Genomic DNA, 12,788 nt, shown 5'->3' with positions numbered 1-12,788 from the left:
CTACAGTGAGAGGGAGAGCTCTGACAGGTGGATATCGGCAGTCTTGACGTGAGCTTAGATGACCTGCTTGCTGCACACAGCCAAAAATGACAAAGAAAATATGACCCAAAACTGTAGAGATCATTATAAATACAAGAACAAAGCTAAATCTTAAATCATACTGTTGCACAGGTCTTTAAACCGATGCTGGTTGCACACTGATCTGGTTTACCATCAAAAGACAAAAAAAGATCTCTCTGTGGCTGAATTTGGCTCACGGGCCTCAGCAGTCACAAGCTTTACTCCCTGGTTGAGTTAGTTACCTTGTCAGATAATAGCAGAGTGCATGCTTGTATTTTTCTTATCAAAGCAGAGTTCTGTATACGATTCTTAGTGGGACCTTCAAATCTAGACATTGTTGTGAACCAACTACTGTACAATGATTTCATTTAGCAGTTAAAACCTTTGTGTCGTAGCTACTGTAGCCTGCTTAGCGTCCCTAAGCCTTCTCTCTGCTTCAGGACTTTGTGTATTGTGTGCTTGAGTTTGTGTGTGTGTGCGTGTGTGTGTTCCTGTGCCTTTCCTTCTATAATGTTGGTCCCACTTGAGAATATGATGCCGTTTAGGCGTTTGAAACCCATGTGAGGCTGAGAGAGACGCCAGCAGAAGCTGGAAAGTGTTACACGGTCACGACTCAACTTGTTCTAAAAAAAAACAACAACAACAAAAAACAACACTTTAATGCTCCAAAAAAAAAGACTCTAGCACATCTATAGACTTAGTAGCATTCCACAGCCTACAAGAGCAGCTCGGTGTGGGCATCCAGACACACTTTACCAGCACCATGTAGACGACAGCACAGATAACTGACACAGCATGTGTCCTCTCTCTCGTTCTCTCTGGAGGCCAACCATCTCAGGCTGTGCTCTGCTTAACAAAAAGGTTCAAGTATTTCAGAACTCCAGCTCTGTCTAAGTTGATGTCTACCATCCAGGTGCAAATCAGCTCCCCGGCCGAGCCGCAGCGCTTCCAAATCGATCTCAAAGGATCAGGGGGGTCTGCAGGGGATGCCGGTTAATATTTTTGGCCGTCCAGTCTTTTCTGACTGTGATGCACAGCTGGTTGGGGGGGCTGATTTGAGCCTGCGTCCAAAAGGCTGTCCTGTCCACCACCTCTGTTGGACGAGAACACAGAACCACACCCTGGTCTCTCTCAATAAGCTGGTCTGTCAGTCAGTGGCAATGTCGTTTAAGCGTTCGTAAAAAGACAATACATTGTTGTGCAATAAAAAGATGAGCGCATTGGCATACTTACCTCTGTGTGTGGACTTTTATTCACTGGTGTGTCTCTGTTGGTTGTCCCTCTGAGTTAGATGAAGTGCATGTGAATATTTAACAGCTGCAAACGCGCGCACACACACACACACACACACACACACACACACACACACACCACACACACACACACACACACACACCTATACCCCTCAACCTTGTAAATCAGTCACCAACCCCTCCACCATCATTCTGCCCCACATCAAATGAGATCTCTCTCTCTCTGCAGAGAAGGGCTCTGCTGCATCCCTGATGAGATGTCTGAGCCCAGTCTAAGAGCTTTCCACTGTGTGTGTGTGTGTGTGTGTGTGTGTGTGAGTGATAACAAACACCACAGCAGCAAGTGTATTTATTCCTGAGCATGTGCGTGCACACACTGTTTCTGATCAGAGAGAGCAAATGAACCAGTAGCAGTTCATGTGTGTGTTTGAAATGGTGTGTGTGCGTCACAGATGAGGGCAGTCCAAGGACAAACTCCTCTGGCAGCCTGGGAGCAGCACCCACCCCTTCATTTTCAGTCTATTTCCTTTACACACACTCACACACACGCACACACGCACACACTGTCTGGATTCTCAGTGATTATGCATGGTACACTGAGACAGAAAGATTAAAATCACATGCAAGGTGAGGTTTTGACACAGAGCTTTATTCATGTTGCCTCCTCGGAGCCGCGTGTGGCTGCTGCAAAAATGGGTGAGGCCATCCGCAGTGCGTGTGTGTAGTTTTACCTTGACGTGACATAATGTCCTCTCTCTATTCTGCTCTATTGACACACCCACACCTACTGTTTCTTTTTGTTTCTATCCATTTCATTGAATTTCAATGAGAAAGCAATGTGCTGATAACGGCTGCAGGCAGATACCACAACAAGTTGTGAATCTATATGCAGTCTGAATATATAGTTTCAATTTGTATATGGTCAAGGATTGTCCTCTACCTAGTTTCCTCTGCAGTGCTGGTCCTCTACTGTGTCCCTGGATGTCCTACTTCAATTAATCATATTGCATCTCCCTCCCTACCCCCTAGGCCGTTTACCTCCAGAGGGCAATTTGTTTATTTAGCTGCCTACTGGTATTCTCGTGCCTCTCCCATCCATCTTCCTTCTGTTCCCTCTAACGTCTCCTTTACTGGGTTCAAACATTATAGTCCCCCGGGTTTAGGAGCAACTGCCATTCAGGTGCTGTTTGCTGAGGTAACTTATGGAAACTTTATGAGTGCGTATAGGGCAAGAAGATGTAAACGTTTGCCCCGTAACATTTCCGCTCTGCTGAAGCTGCTCCGGCCATGTCTCTTTCGAGCGGGGAGCATCTGGAGAACACGGCTCAAATCTGAATGTCAGAATTAGCATTTGGTCCAAGCTTTGAGTCCAGGAATGAGTCAGTGAGCAAGACACAGAGAGAGAGACAGACAGACACAGAGCGATACAGTAAATCATCTTACGGCCGCAGGCAGCCTGAGCAGCATCCCAGCTGCAGGACAGTGGGCCGGGAAGGAAGTGAGAAGTGCGTCAAGCTGAAGAACATACAGAACGAGACAATAAGGAAGGGTCACATGGTCTTCAACAAGATATGCCATGTTGTTTGAATTTATATCCGTATGTCCCCTCATCTTTTGTCCCTGATCCTTTTTTGGCCCTTTGAACAAAAAGAGAGATGTTCCTCAACGGGATCAATGCAGCCTTGGTTCAAGGACACTTTAAATCATGTGACTTGTTTTGTATTTTGAAAATGCTATTTACCATTTACCAACCATTATAATGTGGCCGAGCTCCATCCTTATTCATTATTATGTATGATTTGAGCTACTTTCTCACTATACTGCATTTTTCAAGGCATGAAAATAAATATATATTAAAATGATTTTAAATCGAAACACATTTCATTTTACACAACCATCATCAAAATGAATAGTGTGATGTGTATTCACAATCAGTACATTGGCAGCCAAAGTTGAGAATAAAATATTTCAAACATGGGCTTAAAGCAACAAATTACGTAATGAGCAGTGTGTCTCTTGGGGTAGAGGAGGAAGAGGAGGAGGAGGAGGAGGAGGAGGAGGAGGAGGAGGAGGAGTTAGAAGGCAACAGCAGTAACAAGGGCGCATCCTGCATGAAGTATTCTGTCTAAAAATACGTTTTATGTAAATTGTGAGATGTTTAAAAGTGGCTGAGAAACTTTCCTGAGAAAGTCTCTCAATACCGCCTGAAATTTCAATAACTATTTCCTGTGAACTTAACAGGCATACAGCTATTTTTCTTTGCTCGTTTTTTCTATAGAAAATAAAATGAGAGGTTCAGCAGAGGAAAGAGAAGGCGCTGAAAGGTGGATGCTGGGCTCTCTACGAGCAGCTGGTCTGAGCAGCACTCCATGCATCTGCCCCGCTAAACACTTCCCATTACAGCCGACCCAGAAACGTCCATGAGCCTTCTGGCTTAAAGAAGAAGGGTGGAAAAAGGATGAAGTGAAGAATAAAAATAAAGCACGGCTATGCGGGCAATATGCGAGCAATGGGAATTATGATTCATGGGCTCCAGTCATATGTATAGTTCCCCTTTTCCCCCTCCAAGCACTTTGTTTTGTCTGCAAAACATTTAATCTCAACCAGGTCTTTGGGCTGTTTCATCTGTGATTGTTTTTAGACAGGAAACCAAGTCCCCCCCCCCTCCCACCCGCCTGCCCACAAATACACTCTCAATGAATTCACTCCATCATCCACTCGCACCGATAATATTTGCTCTGGGCCGCCAACTGCGGTGGTGAGAGCCAGGACAATGCTTTGGCATCTGAATCGTCTCATCTGTTCTGCTCTGTCAAGGTCTGTACTCAGTGACACTTTGGCTATTCATCAGGGGGGGACGCACACCCACACATTTACACACTGTGTCTCTCATGCGCACACATGCACACGGTGAAAGAGAAAATATTCACTGTTGCGCTGGGACTGTCATTACAGAGCTCTCATTAAGGATTATATGCAGAACACACACACGCACTTAAGTCTTTCATTATTTCATGCGGTATCAAAACCTCCTGACTATTGTAAGACTACTCAAGTAAATCTTTTCCAAAACTTGTTTCTTGTCTGAGTGAAAGTTAATGCAGAAATCATCCCTCTCGATGTGTCCATCGATTTCTGAGCCAACTTGCTGGCTAACAAAAGGAGCTGGAGTTCTATGAGAGGCTTTAACGACAGAGTGATATGTCTACTAAAAGGTATTGACTCTAAGTGTTCTTTTTGTTTTGTGTGCAAATATTCCTGCTTGGTCTAATGTACATTTACTGCTGACACAGTGTCATCTCTTGTAGTGATTTAAAGTGGCCCCAGTAAAGATTGATGACAGTGTGCTGAGGAGTCTCAAGCAGGTTAATGTTTCCGGGTGTGAAGGGGGAAAGCAGTGACGGTCTAATTGTCTGCAGGATAGAGGAAGCACACAGCATCCATCACACTCACACGGAGCGCCTCTAGGTCCTGAAAGCACTCGCTCTCACCTGAGAACAAACGCACCTCGGGTAAGTCAAATTAAGATAAACGAATGCAATAGAAATGTACAAAAAGGCTCTATTCTCAGCATATGACACGAGCCATTAATTTCTGTGTCACCGTGACATATGTCTGGTTTAAAGGAACTCTTACTCTCTTGTGTCTATTAACCCAACAAGTTTAGACATGGAGAAGAAAGTGTTTTGCTAAGGTGGATGCACAAACTACCAAGACATTAAAATATTGCTTTGCAGAGACAATTCAAATGAAATTTGAAAATACTTACTGGACCTAACTGATTTAAATTATAGATAATTTAGTTGTTGTTTTCAATCTGTGGCTTAGATATGAAGCCATTTTTTATTAAGAGTAATAATAGCAAAATCTAATGCCTGATAAAGCATTTATCCCAATGACCCAACATAACTTCCTACCTGTTTATGTAAAAGGTGTTGTGTAAAACACAACAAATGTTCACTAATCAGACTCATGTGCGAGTTGTTACGCCATGAACATTTACTCATTTGATTTTCCTGCATGATATTACTGCATTTGTAATTATAATAATAACAGTATTCATGTTTACCTGTGACCTGTTTCCTCTGAAAATGTGAGCAGAATAACTTACTGCTGAACAAATATGATCCAAACTAATTACATTCTGTGTCAGGAAGAAGAAGTGAGGGGGAGAGGGAGGGGCAATAAGGTCCTGTCAGCCTTTGAATGCCACCACTGATTAGAATAGTGTGCTAAACATTGTGGGACGAAGTTGATTGAAAAAGGAATTTTAATATGAAAATATGCATGCAAGACAACGTGCCAATTACACCACTCAGCAAATGACAGTGTCTGTCAAACTATCGGCTTTATAGCAGAAAGTACTGTGAGGGCACAGAATAAAGTCAAACTATTTATCATGGTTCGATGTAATTAACAGTTAAATTGGTCGCGCCTTTCAACAAGAGAGTGATGGCTCTCTCTATCCTTTATTTTAAGCAGATGTATTTGCAGCTATGATGAACAAAAGACATTTCCACTTATTGTTCTGTAACCCATGTCATCCGGGCCAAAGCAATTGAGGCTTGCATGGCCAACTACATGCTATCTGGCTTTCATATGATACGCATAAATAAGTGGTGAGTAATGGGAATGAGTGGGAGTGAGCACAGGACATAGTGGAGCATTGAGGAAAAGTCAAACCCGTCATGCTTACCCATAATTCAATCTGGCGAGGCTAATGTGAGGAAGCCACTGACTTTAGACTGAATTGATTTACAGTCTGAGGACGGTGTGTCGCTTGCTGGTTTTGTGGTGATGCGTCACGGCTGTTATCTCGAGGAGTTCCTGCATTACAGACTCCAGAGCTGCTGTGCACTAATCAAAATGTTTCCTTTTTGTGCTCTTTGTTGTCTATCTCCAAGGCGTGAAACTTTTGTCATCTTCATGGGCCAAAGCCAGAAAATCAATGGCCACGAACCTGAGAAATCTTGACAATGGCTGTACAGGTTGTTAACAGTGCATGTTAGCCAAGTATCTTAACAACTATTGGATGGATCTTCAGGAAATTATGTACAACTATTTTTGTTTCTTAGATGATGCATTTTATCCGTTGACTTTTCCTTTGTTACATGCACATTTCTTGCATCTTTAGTTAGTAAAATGCTGGTTTAAATCATTGAATCCTACCAAACACCAAACAGCTTGCTCGTATTTATCTTAGTTTATCTTAGCATTGCGGCTTTAGCTTTCAGTTAAAAGCACCACTCAATATGAACATACAGCATATTCGGTCATGAAAGTCAACACATAGAAATAACAACTCTTCAATTGACATAATTACTCAGCTGACATTATAAAATTCAGTTAAATGTCCTTTAGAAAGCCTGATGACTGAACGTAAGTGGGCGGATGTCTTAGTCACTGTAATCACTGGGCTCCTGAACACAAACCGGAAAACAAGAACGAGATGTTGGACTGGATAATGGTGTAAAAAATAATTTCAGAAGCACAAACTGACATCAAGTAAGTACTCAAACCAAAATGTGCCAATTATTGGACTGAATAAGGCAAACGAGGAATGTCTTGTGCTCAGTTCACATTCTACATCCATGGCACGTGTGCTTTATTGCAATGCAAATGTCCTCATGGTTCTCTCGTCTTCTCCTAATCAAATAGGAAGCTCATTTCCCTTTTCCTTCCTTTCTGTCGTCCCTCAGACCGCCGCTGCTGCGACCACCCCAAAGCTCACCCAGGCAGACACAGGTTCAGTGCATGACTGCTCATGCTCCTCATTGTCTCTGTTGGCATTCATTCTCCACCCCACCACGCTGGAGAGTCGGTGTTATCTAGGATGGCAGAATACCCAGGGCCTCTCCCCTCTTCTTCCCTCCTCTGATATCCCAGTATGGTCTATTTCTGTCTCTGCGTCTCTCTGCTTTCAGCGAAGTGCAACTGACATCTCCCTCTCTCTGCACTAAACAGATGAGAGCTGTCAGTGATGGGTGTTCAGATCACGATTCTGCCGCAAACCAACAGGATTTGAATAATAACTTCCTTTTTTTCCCCTTTTTTTTATTATTTCCCCATATTAAATATTGCTTCAATCTCCTCTTCTATAAAAGACAATTTATGTGTACATGTGATGTCCCCCCTTTCTCTAATTAAGAGTCATTACAGTGATGAGATGTTATTTTTATATACAAAACCATTAGGTAATGAGACATAAATGATTATTGGAAGCGAGGAGGGCCGAGGTGGGGATGTGTGAGTGGGAAAAGGGCAAAAGGGATAAGGAGTGAAGGAAGCAGAAATAAAAAAAAAAGTGGGATTATTTACAAAAAGCTCATCCCAGAAATTGCTGAGTCACTGGAAGGCTATAAGCTGCAGACCACTTTCCTTCTGTCTCTTCCTCACCCACAAGCTTCAGACCAAGACAGACAGCTTGTCCCCACCCGACTGCCACCGTCACCACCAACTACACACCCAGGCACAATCACAACCCAGGATGAGCTGTTTTGTTACTCCACAGCAATCATGTGGTATAATGACGTCTTTTCTTACGTCGTACAAACTGTCACAAGCAAACACGGACATGAAAAACAAAATATGTATTAAAAACTTATGCAGCAAATTGGAGAACTTGCAATCAGATGACGTTTGTTTGACATCACATGCTGATATGTTCCTCAGATCACACAGAGGTTTCACATTGTTTCAGGTTCCAGTATTCAACAGAACAAAAGGGTGGATTTTTGTGCTATTTTAATGGTCAGCCTGTGGTCAAAGCATCATGTTGATCTGACCATACCGCTGTTTATTTTGTTTCTGCAACATGATGTAACGTTGTACTGTGGCTCTAACAACCTCTTGACTCGGTATGAAATTCAAACTCATGCAACTATGCTCCGCTCACTGTAAAGCTTTCTGCCCTCCGGATCAGAAATTTGTGTGAGCAAAACGGTGATCGGCAAAGCTTGATAATCCTAAATATTACAGTGCTCAGTGGGCGGGAAGCATTTATTTGATCGGTCAGGATGGATTAGATTCATATTAGTGCTTGCAAACAGTGAATATATAACAACAGCAGTGTGTCGGGAAGAAATACTGCAGTTCAAATTATTGCCAAAGAGCTAGGATTTATATTCTCATGAACCAGAAGGATGTCAGCTAACTAGGGCTCTGATTTGGTGCATTTATAAGTGATGTTTTTACAATTGAAATGTAACCATGGGCATGTATGGGCAAGTAATGGACTTCAGTACTTGTCGTACATACTTGAGTATTTCTACTTTATTTAATAGTGCGGTGCAGGCTCAAAACGGGCATCAGAGCAGAGCAGGCTGATTGCTGGTCCACCAGTATTGCTGCTTGCTATTTTTGCAATAGTAAAGAAAATAACACTTATCAAGCAATAATACATACATACAAACACACACACACACACACACAGAGTCCAATACTATATAGTACAGTCATGAGATTAGTTCCTAAGGAATAAGCATGCAGCATTAGCAATGCATCGACAAAGCAGCACCCCCTGCTGTTTGGGACACAGTGACGGAAAGAACACACATTGAGACGCATTCATCAGAGAGATGAGAGGAGGAGAATAAGGGAAGAGGGGATAGGAAAGGAAGGGAGGAGAGAGGAGAGGGTAGAGGAGAGGAGAGGAGGGTCTTATGTGACACAGAAGGACTTGGGGCTGTGGAGTCAGAGTGGGTTTGTGCAGAGATTAAAGGATTGAAGAAAGTTAGAGAACGCGTGGGCAGAGAGATACAGATTCCACTAAGTAGAGTACCACAGCACTGTTACTCACCAAAACTGTAATCAACATTATATGCAATAACACCTCTGGACGGTACAGCGATCAATACATCCAGGGCTGTTAATTATCTCAGCTGGGAAACATAAACCTGAGCTCATTTCTTAGAGTGTGAGGAGTAATCGGATGAAGGCCTGTGTCCTCTGAGGTGAATGAAGCCGTCCTGTAGAGAAGGACGTGTCAGATGGGATCTCCAGCACAGCGACTCCGTCAAGCAATGTCCTGTAAAAGTGTCCTTGAGTTGAACCGCTCCTGTTTACTTCAGTCGGTTGTGATTAGATTGGCAAGAAGAAACCGTTAAATTTAAAAAGCTAATTTTGTTTGCAAAAAACCCCGATATGACCTGCTATTGACTTTGGAAATTTCAAAGTTAATTTAACGTCTCGTCAGCTATTGTTTTATTTTAATGTTGGACTTTCCCCTGGTGGGACACTAATCCAAACAAATGCTAGTTTCACTTCTCTCTCTCTTCTGTTTCCACATTGGTCAGACTCTGTTGATCAGGATCACTTGATCTAAGAAATGCTGGATGAGACCAGCCTGATAGATCTCATGCCACACACACACACACACACACTGAGATGTGCTGTGTGCACACACAAGTGCACCTCTCTCCTGTTCTGGTGGTGGTGTTAATTAGAGTGGTGCATGAATGAAGGCAGATGTACTCCACCTCATTCTTGGGGTCAATTAGCTGTGACAGCGAGAGTTACACAATCCTAAGACTCAATTAATGAGAGGATTTACTCATTATCACACCAACTGGATATAATTATAGTGAAACATTGTGTGTTACGGTTGAGTGCTGGGCGGCCAGTGCTATGGCTACCTCAGAAGGGACCGATGTTAATCGTGTGGTTACGTCTGTGGAATTTCAATCGTACTTTGTGGAATCAGCTATTTTTATTTCAGACTGCCTCCTTGTATATTTTGTGCTTCTGAAATACTCTAGACGTTATTAGACGGTTAAACTCTTGCCTCAGTCTTAGTGGTTCTTGTCTCCCTGCTCACCAGCTAACAATCGGACCGCAAAAATCCCCAGCATGTGTAATCAAAAGGTATAGGATGCAAACACCGACCTCCATATAGTACACAGGGCAGAATACATCTTGTAAGCTTGTACATTCACACTTGGCCGTGGATGTGTTGAAGAATAGATGCGCAAAACACCTCAGCGAGACCCAACTGTCAACTTGACGAAACAGTCACATGTACCAGGGGGCTCAATGACACATGTGCAATTCAAATATAAATCATTCTCTCGTAAAAAGAGGAGCTGTCGGAAGCCAAATGCGGGTGCGTCTTTGAGTAAAGTCTATAAAAAAATGTATTTACAGCCATGACATCAAAAGAGGGTTTGAAAAACAATCAAGGGACGTGACTTTCATCTACATGGGGATCATAGAGGAGAGAAAACAGCCAGCTGCCATCCGAACACTCATTATCAACATCACAAAACTCAAGACACTGCTTGGTTTGGCTTTGGCTCGGCTCCACAAGGTTTTGATGAATAGATGTTCATATTTGTCGGTGGGTCTTCAGAGAGGATCTCTGATCCAGACGGAAACACAACGTCATCAGCAAGACACTTCTTTTTTAGCTCCAACACCCGACTTCACACGCACACACACACCCACACGCACACACACACATCCCAGTCAAGTTCTATTCCAGTCATCTATGATAACGCCATATAATGCCATATTTTCAAAGGCATAGTTCAGGTTGCAAGGGGATGTAGCTAACATGATATCTAATCGATACACACACACACACACACACACACACACACACACACACATACACACATAAATAAATCTTGGGTTGACTTTAGAGTGCGACGCAATCTCCCTGTAATACTTGACAACAAATATCAACAGGATTTGTCTGCAGGATGCAATTCATTGCTGGAGTGAACGATTGGTGATATTTGCTTTCAGCCGGTAATGAAACTGATGGAAATGACACCTGCATGAGTTGAAGAGTTGGAAGGAGAGGAAGGCGCCTCTATTTTTGGCGTGAGGTGTCCAATGAGAGAAGGCCGCTCTGGTCTTTCCTTCATAAGAGGTGTCAGTCAGAGTAAACATAAGGGTTTATATCATCAGTCAACACATATTGAACAAATTCAATTGTCCGAGGTGTAACAACCAAGATGTGCTGAGTTGTGCAGTCTCACTTTTTATTAACTATTATTGCTGAAAACTGAGTGACCTCCTCTGATTTACTGAACGCCAACTGAGAGGATAATGTTCCTAAGTGTAAGGAAACTAATCAGGTCCACTTCTCCGGCCTCCGGGCCTTTCTGTTGCTGTGACAACAACGTGGCCAAACAGAGGCAACCTTAGGCGCCCGTCAGCTTTGTGTCGATACAACACTGTCTTTCTCTTGAAGGCTGTCAGCTTTACAAAGCACCAGCTCTGACTCACACCGCACATCAGTTGTATCCGTAGTCAACTAATCCACCTACCTGTGGCCTGAATGGTTTTATCCAGAATGTGATTATCAGGAAAAGCTAATGGTTGACTAACCAGCTGGTATGTCACTTTGTGGGTAAAACAATACCTTGTCCTGTGTTTTTGTCCACCTAAAAAATACTGAGCCCCCCTAACATCCCTCCCATTATCATTCCTAATCTGGACCTGACACTAATGAGGTGTAATTGTTTAGCAAATGTCTATTTATTCTGTTGACTGTTCAGTTTCAGTAAGTTGTTTTTCCCTGACATGAAGGTCTAAATGGCGTTTAAATGCTTTCACAGTGCCCGGAGTAATATTTGGGGTACTGAATAAATTACATTTTAGTTCAAAGGCTTTACAGTTGAAAAGCTATGAGTTTAAAAATATTGAAATCAGCTTTAAAATATCCACCCAAACTTGCCGCATACACAACAGCATGGACTCAGCGCACTCATGTACTCAGCCAAAACAAATATGCCAATAAAACACATACGATTTGGGCCAACAGCATTTTGAGCAGATGTGTTTATTAAGATTACACGTGTAGGATGGCACATACATGTGACAACAATGGAGACTGCTGTTACAGCAACAAAATGTATAAATATCAGAGGACTAGCAGCTGTTTCTTGTCAGTCATTGATTGGTCCCTCACTGGTTACATTGGATATATTGGTATCTACTGTATTCATTTGCAAGAGGAAATGTGCAGCATTGTTTTTGCGCCCCTTGTTAACAAGGACTTTCTGTACGTCTGAAACAATATCGATGAGGATCTAAAGATCTTTCCGTCTATGTTGTTGGTGTTCATCATCAAACTCAAAGAACTAGCTTTCTACTAAAATTTAACGTAAGCAGCAAGGGAGATGCTTTATTGGGAGAAATTATTCATTTCATATAGTATCATTTTGTTGGTATGACCTTTTGATTAACATTTGTATGCAGTACAACGATGATCGGGCAGCCTGATAACCTTCAACACTGAACTTAAATCCTATGTAGAAGATTGTGTAGCAGATTGGATTCAACAGCTTCAATTTTGTCATCTTTTATCTTTTTTTAAAATTAAGTTTAAAAAAAAAGAGTTCACACAGAGAAGTTATGGAGTAAAGGGTCTTGTAAGGCAAATGGCATAACATTGTTGAAATTGAGCTACAATGCATAAAGGTTCAGGCTTACGCAGTGTGTTCACATCACAGATGAGTCATACAGGCA

This window comes from Pungitius pungitius, chromosome 15 (assembly GCF_949316345.1).
Source record: "Pungitius pungitius chromosome 15, fPunPun2.1, whole genome shotgun sequence".
In the NCBI taxonomy this organism is placed as follows: domain Eukaryota; kingdom Metazoa; phylum Chordata; class Actinopteri; order Perciformes; family Gasterosteidae; genus Pungitius; species Pungitius pungitius.
Note: the sequence above shows the minus strand (reverse complement) of the source record.